Here is an 11,771-nt window from a genome sequence, read left to right as displayed (position 1 = left end):
TAATTGTTTACCAAGCGAAGTGGCACTGGAAAAAGTTTGGAAATATTATTTTGGAATTAATAAGTCTACTTGAAATATTTGAAAAATTTTTGTGTTATGTTTTAAAGAGGATCAATATAGTGCCATTTTTATTTTAATGTGGTTGCAAATGAGTCTATGTTTCATTGTGTTGTTCTTGGCAGAGATGTTATGGATGAATGTACTTTAAGATTCAATTTAAATACTTTGAAAATAGTTACGGTAAAAGAAATGGATACAAATATAATTGAATGTGTTGGAATCCAAAATTATGGCCACTTAAAGTGGAAATGAAAATAGATAATGGGAATCAACAAGCAATTATAAATGAAACAGTTAGTCAAAGAGTTTGTGGACAATCAGTTAGTAAACAAGAAAATGAAACAGAAATAAAATAGTTTGTCAGATAGTAACCAAAAACGAAATGAAAATATTAGCAACGAAATTGTTGAATATGAATATGGTGACGCAATATTAAAAGAAAGGAACGAAAGTCAGAATAAAGATTGCCTATACAAAGAAAGTTTTGATAAAGTCATGTTCAATATAAATTTTACTGAAAATATGATAGCTGAATATAATTGTGGCGAGACAGTAAACTACGAGACAAAATGCAAATTTAGAAAATTAATTGAATGTAGTTATTTAATCGCAAAGAGACCAGATGTACCTGATACAAAATGTGAAATTAAACTTAACTTGAACCATTAAACCATTAAAACCGTTTAGCTGTGCACTTAGGCGACTTTCATATATAGAAAAAGACAAACTACAAGGACTTTTGGATGAATATTTGAAAAAGGGAACTATACGACGTAGTGACTCCGAAGATGCATCGCCAATAGTGCTAGTCAAGAAGTAGTCGGGGGATATGAGACTGTGCATAGATTATAGGCAACTGTATAAGGTAATTATCCTCTGCCACTGATAGATGTTAGACAAATTAGTAAATAAAAGCGTTTTTCATAACTGGACCTAAAGAATGGATATTTCCATGTTTTTGTAGACAAGGAATCAATCAAGTACACATCATTCGTCACACCTCTAGGGCCATACGAGAGCAGTATTTCAACGGTTTGTAAATAAAATATTTGCAGATTTAATTAGAGAGAATCGGGTAATTGTATACATGGTTGATATAATGGTAGCAAGCAAAAACATGGACGAACATTTGGAAACATTAAAAAAAGCATTTAGTAGATCGGTGCAAAACAAGTTAGAATTACGGATGGATAAGTGTGAATTTATGCAGTCAAGTATAATATATTTAGGTTCTTTAACAGCAAAAGAAGGTATAAGAGCGGATGCAGAAGAAGCTAATAAATATTTTCCAGTTGCACATAACACATGCTGTTCAGAGTTTTCTGGGCTTTTGCTGATATTTTCGTGAATTAATAAAAGATTTTTCAACAATAGCCAAGTCGTTATACGACCTATTAAGAAATGATAAGCAGTTTTAGTTCAAAGACAATGAATTAAATTGTTTCTTGACGCATAAAAATAAATTAATGGGATCTCCAATATTAGCACTTTCTAATAATAAGGATGAAATAAAACTACATTGATATGCCAGTGCCTAACGATTTGGTGCGGTATTAATGCAAAGGAAAGATGATACTTACTTCTCGAAACGCACAACGGAAACAGAATCAAAGTATCATAGTTTGGAACTGGAAACACTTGTTTAATTCATCACGCAGGTTTCGCATATATCTACTGGGAAAACGGTTAAAAATTGTCACTGATTGCAATTGACGTTAATGTTAAACAAAGTTGAACTCAACCCGCTTATAGCTTGATGGGCATTATAACACAAAAATTATGATTATGAGAAGATAATCGAATGCAACACGTAGATGCGCTCAGCAGATGTACCAACTTATTGATAGTTGAAACAAATATTTTGAAAACGATGTAGTAATATGTCAAGCGAATGGTTTAAAAATACAGAAACTTAAGAAACTATTAGAAAGTTCTGAACATATGATGTTTGAAATGAGGAACGTTATTGTTTGGGCTACACCTTACTCACAAGAGCAGTCGCGCCGGACTAAGAGCGTATATTATAAGAGAGCGCATGTGCTTAGATCAGCCGCATTGAGTAATGTCTTATCACTCAATGGATCAGCCGCTAACACGGTTGAGTGTGTTGAATTTAGTGACCCTCTCAAGCTCTCGAACTTTAAATCCTGTTGCTTTAAGTTATCTTACTTTCTTGTTTTTTTTTAATTCTATTGAGCTTTTGAATTCGCTAGCTTAGTAACAGCGGAATTTGCGCCACGTGGTGAAGTCTGTGAGCGTTAGTCCAAGTAACCGGACGTATGCTCTGTGTAGGTGAGATTAATAATTATCATATTTAGGTTAAGTTCAATAAAAGTTGAAGTCTTTTAAAATGAACAACGCCGCTCGTGAACTTATGTGAGCAACGTCTGGGACTTTTTCTAACCTCAACATCCCCAACAATCGTGCAAAACCCTCAAAGCTGCATCGGTTGGTAACCACGCCGCAGGCCGCATCATATCTACGGGCAGTTTGGGACTCCGCACAGGTATAGTTTATAGGAAAACAAATGATAACAGAATATTATTTTATGTTCCAGAGGTAATCAAAGACCTATAATCAAAGACATATAAATATTATAATGAAATAGGACACATAGGTAGGGATAATGTGGTGGATATAATTGGCAAAAGATATTGGTTAAAAAACCAAAAGCAAAAGACAAATGCGCGATGCATATTAAAAATTGTTAAAAATGTATAGCTTATGCACTGAACACTGGAAAGGGAGAATGGTTGTTACTGCACAGTATTCCAAAAGGCCACAAACCTAAATTGGAAAAATATCTTTTTGTTGTGGTCGATGGATTCACAAACGTCTTTCTGCGACAAAGACAATTAATGCAAAAGAAGTAATTGCCTCATTAAAAGACTATTTTCTATCGTATAGTAGTCCAAAGTGAATAATTTCGAGGTAGTTGTTTCACTTCTAATGAATTCGATGTGTTTGTAACGGAATGCAATATTAAACACATAAAAATTAAAACGGGCTCACCCCAAGCAAACAGCCAGGTTGAGAGAATAAATAGAAAAAGGAATACACTGGGACGTAGTAATATAAAAAGTAGAATATGCACTAAACAATACACAGCATAGGAGCATTTAGCAAGTACCAAGTAAAATTTTGTTGAACACAAAAGGTCAAGTTATAGATGAAATCAAAGAAAAGTAAGAAAAATTAATAAAAGCACCAGTCGAGAAAAGTTTAACAGAAATTAGAAATGAGGCAGCGGACAACCAGAAAAAAGCCCAAGCTTACAACAAAACCAACTATGATATGAATAAAACAGTCAATGAAATTCAAAAACGGGGTTTATCTGATGGTTAAGAATTTTGATAGCCCGGTAGGGGCACCTAGAATGTTAATCCCAAAACACAAAGGACCATATGTAATAGCGAAAGTGCTTAGAAACGATAGGTTTTTATTAAAAGATGTAGAAGGATTTTAAGCATCCCGTAATCTATATCAGGGTATTTGGAGTGTACAGAATATAAGACCTTGTATGGGAAACACTAACTGTGTCAGAAATAATTATAAAATGAGTAAAACATTGTTAAATTGAGAAATAGACATATATAAACTTTTGTAAGTCACTGTGTTAATTAAAAAAAAAAAACGAGAACTAAGGGCTATCTTCGGCACGCCGAAGATTTAATACCCTTGCAGACTCAACCTTTTCATAATGCTCTTAGTGATTTGTCCGAATCTAAGAAGCACAGGGAAAATAGTTAATGCCGAGTATTGTTAAAATATCTTGAAAAACAAAAAAGTTGTCCATACATCAATTTAATTTTCGACAGATCGTTCCTATGATATGATATAGTAGTCTGATGTAAATAAGATTTTGCATAAATGGAGGGAACATAGTAAAACTAATAAATGCCGAGGTTGGTAAAGATATCTTGATAAGCAAAAATGTTTTCCATACAACATAATTTTCGACCGATCGTTCCTATGGCAGCAATATGATACAGTGGTCCGATCCAGCTGGTTTTGACATACATTCTGTCAAATATGTACCCGGAAATTCTCGTTTTAAATTTTCCTTCTGAGAATATTTAAAAAAAAATTTTTTCCTAGGTTTGCACAATTGTCAGCCACTATTCTGTGAATTTTTATTGCTATGTGTCATTTAGTTTGGTTACGGCGTCATTAGGAACAAGTCAACCTTTTGTGTGCGTTGCGATTTTTACTATGGATAAAAATATCGAACAAAGAGTTTGTGTGAAATTTTGTGTTTCAAACGAAATTTCTTGTGCCAAAACGTTGGAAATGTTGAACAAAACATTTGGTGATTCAACCATGTCGAAAACTCAAGTTTACGATTGGTATAAATCGTTCAAAAAGGGGCGAGAAGTGAACGATTTGCCACGTTCAGGACGGCCTTCGACCTCTTCAACTACAGAAAACGTCGACAAAATAAAGGAAATGGTGCTCGAAAATCGTCATTATAGTTTGCGAGAGATAGCCCAAGAAATGAACATGTCTCATGAGACCGCTCGTCATATTTTAGTTGATGTTTTGGGTATGCGGAAAGTCGCAGCGCGATTGGTGCCAAAAGATCTGAATTTTCTTCAAAAAGTGAATCGCAGTAAGGTGGCTGAAGACATGCTTGAACGCGTAAATTCCGATCCAACGTTCATCGAACGCTTCATAACTGGTGACGAGACATGGGTTTTCGAGTACGACATGCAAACAAGTCAACAATCATCGGAATGGCGCGCCAAAAATGCGCCGAAACCGAAAAAACCGCGCCAAAGCAAATCGAAAATCAAGGTGATGCTGACCGTTTTCTTCGATATTCGTGGTGTTGTTCATTCGGAATTCTTACCGGAGGGCCAAACCGTCAATAAAGAATATTATCTTGGCGTTATGAGGCGTCTGAGAGAGAATGTTCGTCGCAAAAGACCAGATTTGTGGCGCAACAACAGTTGGATTTTGCACCATTATAATGCACCAGCGCACAAAGCGATCATTGTGAACGAGTTTTTGAACAAAAATTCAACAAATATCATCGAACAACCACCGTACTCTCCAGATATGGCCCCGTGTGACTTTTTCCTGTTTCCAAAACTCAAATTACCACTTCGTGGAGCCCGTTTTGAGAGCATTGAAGACATCAAAACTAAATTTAGATGATTGATAAGTTGTTTGTGTTTTATTTCAAATTTCCGGGTACTTATTTGACAGAATATGTACTGCGTGCAACAGAAAGAGGCACTTCTGCAAAGTTTCATAAAAATAGCTTTAAAACTGAGGGACTGGTTCGCATAGAAACAGACAGACGGACACGGCTATATCGACTTGGCTGGTGATACTGATCATGGATATATATACTTTATGGGGTCGGAAATGTCTCCTTCTATGCGTTACACATTTCACGACAAAATTATAATACCCTCTGCAAGGGTATAAAAAAATCGTGATCAGGAGATACGACTGTCAGGATGACCGAGTTGTAATAGGATAGTGACGTCACATTATCAATAGCTTGTATTAACAGAAGTACACGCAGTCACTCTGGCAGCAGGTCCAGAGTAACAGAGTATGTTAAGCATTAGTGTTAAGAGCAGTCTGTGACTAGCTTAAAGCACGAAAAGAACTGTGACACTACAGCAAAAATAGTACAGACATTCATTTGATTTATTAAAACAAAATACAAATAAACTTCATCATCATTATAACGGTTTGTTTTCATTTCGCTCACTTTCGTTACAGTTTTGGATGCTTTTAGTTAATTTTACAGCTTAATAGTACATATTAGTACCCGACCGAACCTTCGTATTTGCTTGGGTCCGAAATTCGCTTACGCCTTTTAAATTAAGAGTTTGAGTCAAATACTTTGTTCATTATACCCTGAACCCATTGAAAAGGTTAAAAAAGGATACAATGGTTTTGTGAAAATGTATGTATGTAACAGGCAGAAGGAAGCATTCCGTCCCCATAAAGTATATATAACCTAGATCAGCATCAACAGCCGAGTTGATATGTCCATATCTGTCTGTTTGTTTCAATGCGAACCAGACTCTTCGTTTAAAAGCTATTGTCTTGAAATATTGCAAAGATGCGTCTTTCAGGCAGTACATATGTATGTCATATAACTGCCATATAAACGATCGGTCGCAAAGTTGGTTATGATATAGAATCATTTTTTATATTAAGATAACTTGACCAAACTCGGGACTTATTAGTTCCATTTTAATCATCATATATATGCAAACTCTTATCAACATCGGGCCACTATATCATATAGCTGACATAGAAAAGATAGGTGGAATAGTAGGATCTTATATGGCAAAATATTCAGTTTTTAAAGATATTTTCAACAAACTCAGCATTTTTGAGCTACACTATTCTCACATATACATATATAAACAAGTAAGAGGTTCTATTCGGTAGCTCCCGACTAGAGGATACCCTGAACGCTCTTCTTCCAAGAGGCGATAGGTATAAAATGAAATATACTTGATATATATATACTATTCTAGAAGCTACATGTCAAGTTTGGTGACTCTAGCTCATATTATTTACCGAAATTGCGCAAAAAACAGGATTTCAATATCGATTGGTATCCATTACTTGGAACAGGGGCAAGTTATCGCATATCGGATAAAAAAACTCGATCTGCGCGGGGACTAGGAGCACCTACAGCTACAGACTAGGAGCACCTACAGCTACAATTTTAAGTCTCTAGCTCTTATAGGTTCTGAGATCCTTGCGTTCATACATACGGACAGACGGACAGTCGGACGGACGGACGAACAGACAGACGGACATGGCTAGATCGACTCGGCTATTAATGCTGATCAAGAATATATATACTTTATGGCGTCGGAGATGCTTCCTTCTGCCTGTTACATACATTTGCACAAATACATTATACCGTCTTTACCCATTTTCAATGGGTTCAGGGTATAAACAGAAATGTCTTCAATAGTATTAAATCTTCGGCGTGTCGAAGATATCGTTACTTTCTCGAACAATGTATTTTCACCAAATAATTTTATTTTGCAAAGGTTTTAATAATTTTTGCTCGCTTCACCCCGAGCTCTAAAAAAACAATTACAGAGTATTAACGTTGACATTTGGCACATTATTATAATTGGTATATATGCAATAAATACAAACGGGAAAGTAAAGATATCTTCGGCACGCCGAATACCCTTACGGTTTTGCATGTGAGAATAGTGACGCTCATAAGTAAGTTTTATGAAAACATGTAGACAGCATAGTGAAATTTATAAAAGTCGCGTTTGCAAAAAATGTTCATACATAAACTAAATTTTCGACGGATTGTTTCTATGAGAACGATATGATATAGTGCCCCGTTTTTTGATAAGATTTTGTATATTAAGTTAACACAAACAAATCCGTTTCTGCCGATCCCGCCGAGAGACCGGATGCCATCGCTACAAAGTAGCTGCATTGGCCGCTGATATTCGGTGACTCTGCATTGCTGCCGGTCAACGGCCACAGCGACGAAATCCGATGTTTAGAAGTAGTCACGAGGCGCTAGGTCAGCATTCTGCCGTTGGGGCTGCCGCGACATAAGGGCTTTGGATAAGTTAGCTTTAAGTTTAGATTTTTCGTTTTCAAGATTGAATATATACAAATAGCGCACTTCGTGCCTGGAATAAAAATTCTGTTTAAAATCTCCAAGTGTTTCATTGCTGCACCCGTCAATGGTATTATCGGTACTGTGAAACTTGTTAATTTCTATAAGGAGCATAGTGAATAAATATCGAGTTTGGTCTAGATATATTGAAAACCAAAAAAGGTTTTATACAAGAAATTTATTTTCGAGCGATTGTTCATATGGCAGCTATATAATATACCGATTTTGAGAGGATTTCGCTTAAGAGCATAGTAAAGCTAATGACGAGTTTGATCAAGACCCTCTACAAGGTTATACAAATTTATAAACATTTTTATATTCGCGCTTAATTTACAAACGAGAAAAGTTCAATAATTTCAACGAGCTGTTGCAATTACAAAAATATAAATGCAAAATAATATGTAGGCTAAGGAACCTGCATGACATTGCCTGAAATCGATTTTAGATTTTAGACAATTACAAATAAATAGTAACATTAAAACTAAGAGATTTGTCTTTATGGAAACAGACAGACAAATGAACATAGCTTTTTCGACTTCTCTGTACTTTTACTTTTACTTTTACAATATAGGAAGTCCAACAACTGAGCGTCTCAATTAATTGGTAGGACCAAACGGCACTTATAAATTCATGGAGAAAGCTGTATACACAAATAAAATAGTGTGTGGTTGATACATACTGTACCTCAGGGATTTTTTCTCTCATTTCTATTAAAAAGCTGCAACTTAAAATGTGAGTTTTGTGTGGAGATATACTTAAATATTAAAAACATTTTTAAGAGTAAGAAATAGGTGCGTACAATATACTTTCCAATAAGTTTACATTTAAGTTATTATTAGTAATTCAATATGCCACTTGGAATGCATTTATCGGAAGAGGAGCGTGGTTTGATGTGCCGGCTTGCAGGAAGCCGGGCCCCCAATTGCAGAAATCGCTAGAGTATATCTACATAGAAAAACGATTTCCAACTTTCTCAAGAATGTCGATAATTCCGGTAATATTAAGCGCTGCGGCAGATCGAGCTTTATAAATGAGAGGGTAAAAGATAAATTTCACGTCTTGCGGTTCAAAAGGGCATATCTTGTATGGAGATAAGACCTCACTTACATCTTAATATATCAAGTTTTGGTTGAAATCAAAAACGTTTCATATGCTTCCCGAGAACTTGTATCTAAGCTAATGAAACGTCACATATCTGACCGATAGGCATTTGCCGAAAAATATAAATTTTGGACCCATGAAATCCATATTGTCAAATTAGCAAACGGCAATCATATAAACTATTCAAAAAACAAGTAAGAGGTTCTAGTTGGAAGCTCCCGACCAGGGGATACCCTGAACCCTCTTATTCCAACACCAAATGCAGCTCGCGCTACGCGCTCGTTTGCTTTAGTAGTAATAAAGATAAATTTAATAAAAAAAAGTTTCCTTGGCAGGGTTTGAACTATATTGATTATGATCTTAAAAAGGCCACCCAATCACATTGCCTCTATTTGACTCACGCAGGTTTTACACCATTGTCCTGTTGTAAAATGCAAATCAATGGCATATGATCGATAGTTTATGGAAACATAACTTCCTGCAAGATTCGTAATTACTCGCAGGCATAAATAGTACTTTGTATCCAGTGAATTGGCCGAATTCTAGCCCAATTTTTTGTTTGTTTTTGCGTTTGCACTGCGACCCTAACTACTATTACTAACCAAACAACATATAGATGAGCAGCAAGAGAGTAAGAAATACATATGATTTGTGTGGTAGAACGGCATCGCTTATAGTTAGGACCAAACAGTACTTACAGTGGCTCACATCTTATTTTATGCAGTGCATACACACGATTTAAGAGGTATGTAGCAACAAAACTATTAGTAATTGAATAAACATTGTGGTACCATTGGAAAGTGTAATATGTCTAGTTTTATAAGGAACATAATTTAATAATAACATATAGTTACTATGTACCTTAAACATTAAAAAACAAAAACACTGCAAATTTTAGGTCACAGCTTATTTTACACTTACACTTATTTGACACTTCTACGTGCAGCGGTACTTTACACTAACTAACGGTACCTTATTTTTGTATGCCTTTGCTATGCTTCTAGAAATGTTTTTACAAGCATTTTATTCTAAATTTGTCCTCGAACAACAATTGAGCAAAGAGAATTGGTTATAAACAACTTTACGGAAAATAAAGGCCAATCCGCGACTCTCCGCTCTAAAACTTGCATCCAAAGTTCAAGATGACCTAGGCAAGCAATGTAGCGTAGAAACTGTTCGCCGGGTACTGCGTGATCATGATTTTAATGGCCGAGTAGAAAGAAAAAAACCCTTCAACTCAACAAACAGGCTTTGTAGACTCAACTTCGCCAGAGAACACGGTTCAAAGGCCCCAGCGTGCTGGAATTCAGTAATATTTGCAGTCTAAATTCAATATTATTGAAACATAACTTTTATTGAGAGTACGATGGACAAACTAATGTACCTTCAAATTGTAAAGGAAAATTTGTTGCAGTGCTAATGACCCAAAACACAAAGCAGGTATAGTTCAGTCGGGACTTATTTATAATTGCCCACACTTGACTCCGCCAGCCCAGTCACCAGACTTGAATGTTATTGTAAATTTATGGTCGATATTGGAACAAAACATTCGAAAAGACAAAATTTCCAATAAAAACGACCTTAAAGTGCCACTGAAACTGAATGGCAGCAAATTTCACCAGATATAATCCAAAAGTTGGTGGCAAATCGGTTTAAAACAATAAAGGCTATCATACAACGTATTAAAAAATATTAGTATTTCCATAATAAGTAAAGTTATCCAAATCTTAACTACCTCATAAAATGGGGTGTGTGCTAAAATTTTCAGTATTTTTTGTTTTTTAATTTTTGAGATATATAGTAACTATATATTAGTAATATATTATGTTCCTTATAAAACAAAACAAAACAAAACACTTTCCAATGGTACCAAAATGTTTATTCAATTCCTAATAGTTTTGTGGCTACATACCTCTTAAGTCGTGAGTACGCACTGCATAAAATAAGCTGTGAGCCACTGTATAAATTCATGGAGACAGCTACATATATACAGAAACAAAATAGTGTGTTGTTGATGCATACCGTACCTTTATAAAATTTAAGAGAATTATACATGTTAATGCCGTCTAATATATTTAAGGACCCAAACGATGTTTTATCTTTTAAGTTTTCAGTAATGAGCTTCATATTCTTTTTTTTTGTTAAAATCCGTTCATTTAATGACTTGTTATATAGGAATTCTCTTCGTTGTCTTGCTTGTTTTCGTAACATTTATATGCTCTGTATTTCTCGACTCAGCCACGTGAATTCTCAGACTAAATAATTTATTAATAAAAAGTTCGATTGAACAGGTCATTAAAATCAACTGCTGAACTTATCCAGTGATTCGTGAATGTGTGTCATGATAGCGCCCGTCACATAGAGTCGATTTTTGGAACATGGTTATGAAACTTGATTTACATATTTAGTTATTTGTGTTATTAAGCACGCAATATATACATTTTATAGCCTCAGTCCACTGAACACATTTCCTGAAAATATCACATTTTTGCAAAATTTGCAAAATGCGGACTGTACGTTTTACCATAAGAAAACACATATAACACATTTTACAATAATGTGAGATTTTTGAAAAATGTGTTAATTTGCCCCGAACAGTTTGTGTATTTTGCGATGATATATCGAGTTTTCTATCGATGATGTGAAAAACGTGATTTTGCTCATTACCATAAACAGCAGATATTTCAAGGAAAGCAAGCGGGAACTTTTAACTATAATTTTACATTTTAATAATCCCACAGTTTATAACATTTAAAGTTGGCCAAATCCCGCAAAGAGTCCATTAAATGGAGCCCCTACTTCAGGGCCGTATTATTTGACTTTTGGAAGGAAATCTGTGCCTAGCTTTTGTAAATTAAAGCAAGTCGATCAGCTGTTTATTTAAATAAGCGGTACTTTTACCACTCACATGTTGCCGAAAGCCGGTGGAACACCAATATGTGAAACTTGAAAATGTGACATTTTTAAGCCCAGTGAA

The 11,771-nt window shown here is 35.1% G+C and overlaps 1 long non-coding RNA gene across 3 annotated transcripts; it reads right to left on the bottom strand.

Moving 5' to 3' along the window:
* Positions 1-525: 525 nt before the first annotated feature.
* Positions 526-11,115, bottom strand: LOC135439711 (uncharacterized). 3 transcript variants are annotated; one of them, XR_010438166.1, is made up of 4 exons: positions 10,822-11,115; positions 2,465-2,631; positions 2,051-2,344; positions 526-1,734 (listed from the first exon to the last, which is right to left on the bottom strand). It is a non-coding gene; the product is annotated as an uncharacterized LOC135439711 (long non-coding RNA). The 3 variants fall into 3 exon arrangements; XR_010438165.1 differs by having other exon boundaries at positions 530-1,731; XR_010438164.1 differs by lacking the exon at positions 526-1,734 and having other exon boundaries at positions 1,741-2,344; positions 10,822-11,110.
* Between the last annotated feature and the right edge of the window lie 656 nt (positions 11,116-11,771).

This window comes from Drosophila montana, unplaced genomic scaffold, assembly GCF_035044405.1.
Source record: "Drosophila montana isolate Dmon_TW-CO22-7 unplaced genomic scaffold, ASM3504440v1 contig_1571_1, whole genome shotgun sequence".
NCBI lineage: Eukaryota > Metazoa > Arthropoda > Insecta > Diptera > Drosophilidae > Drosophila > Drosophila montana.
Note: the sequence above shows the minus strand (reverse complement) of the source record. Positions and strands in the feature narration are given on the sequence as shown.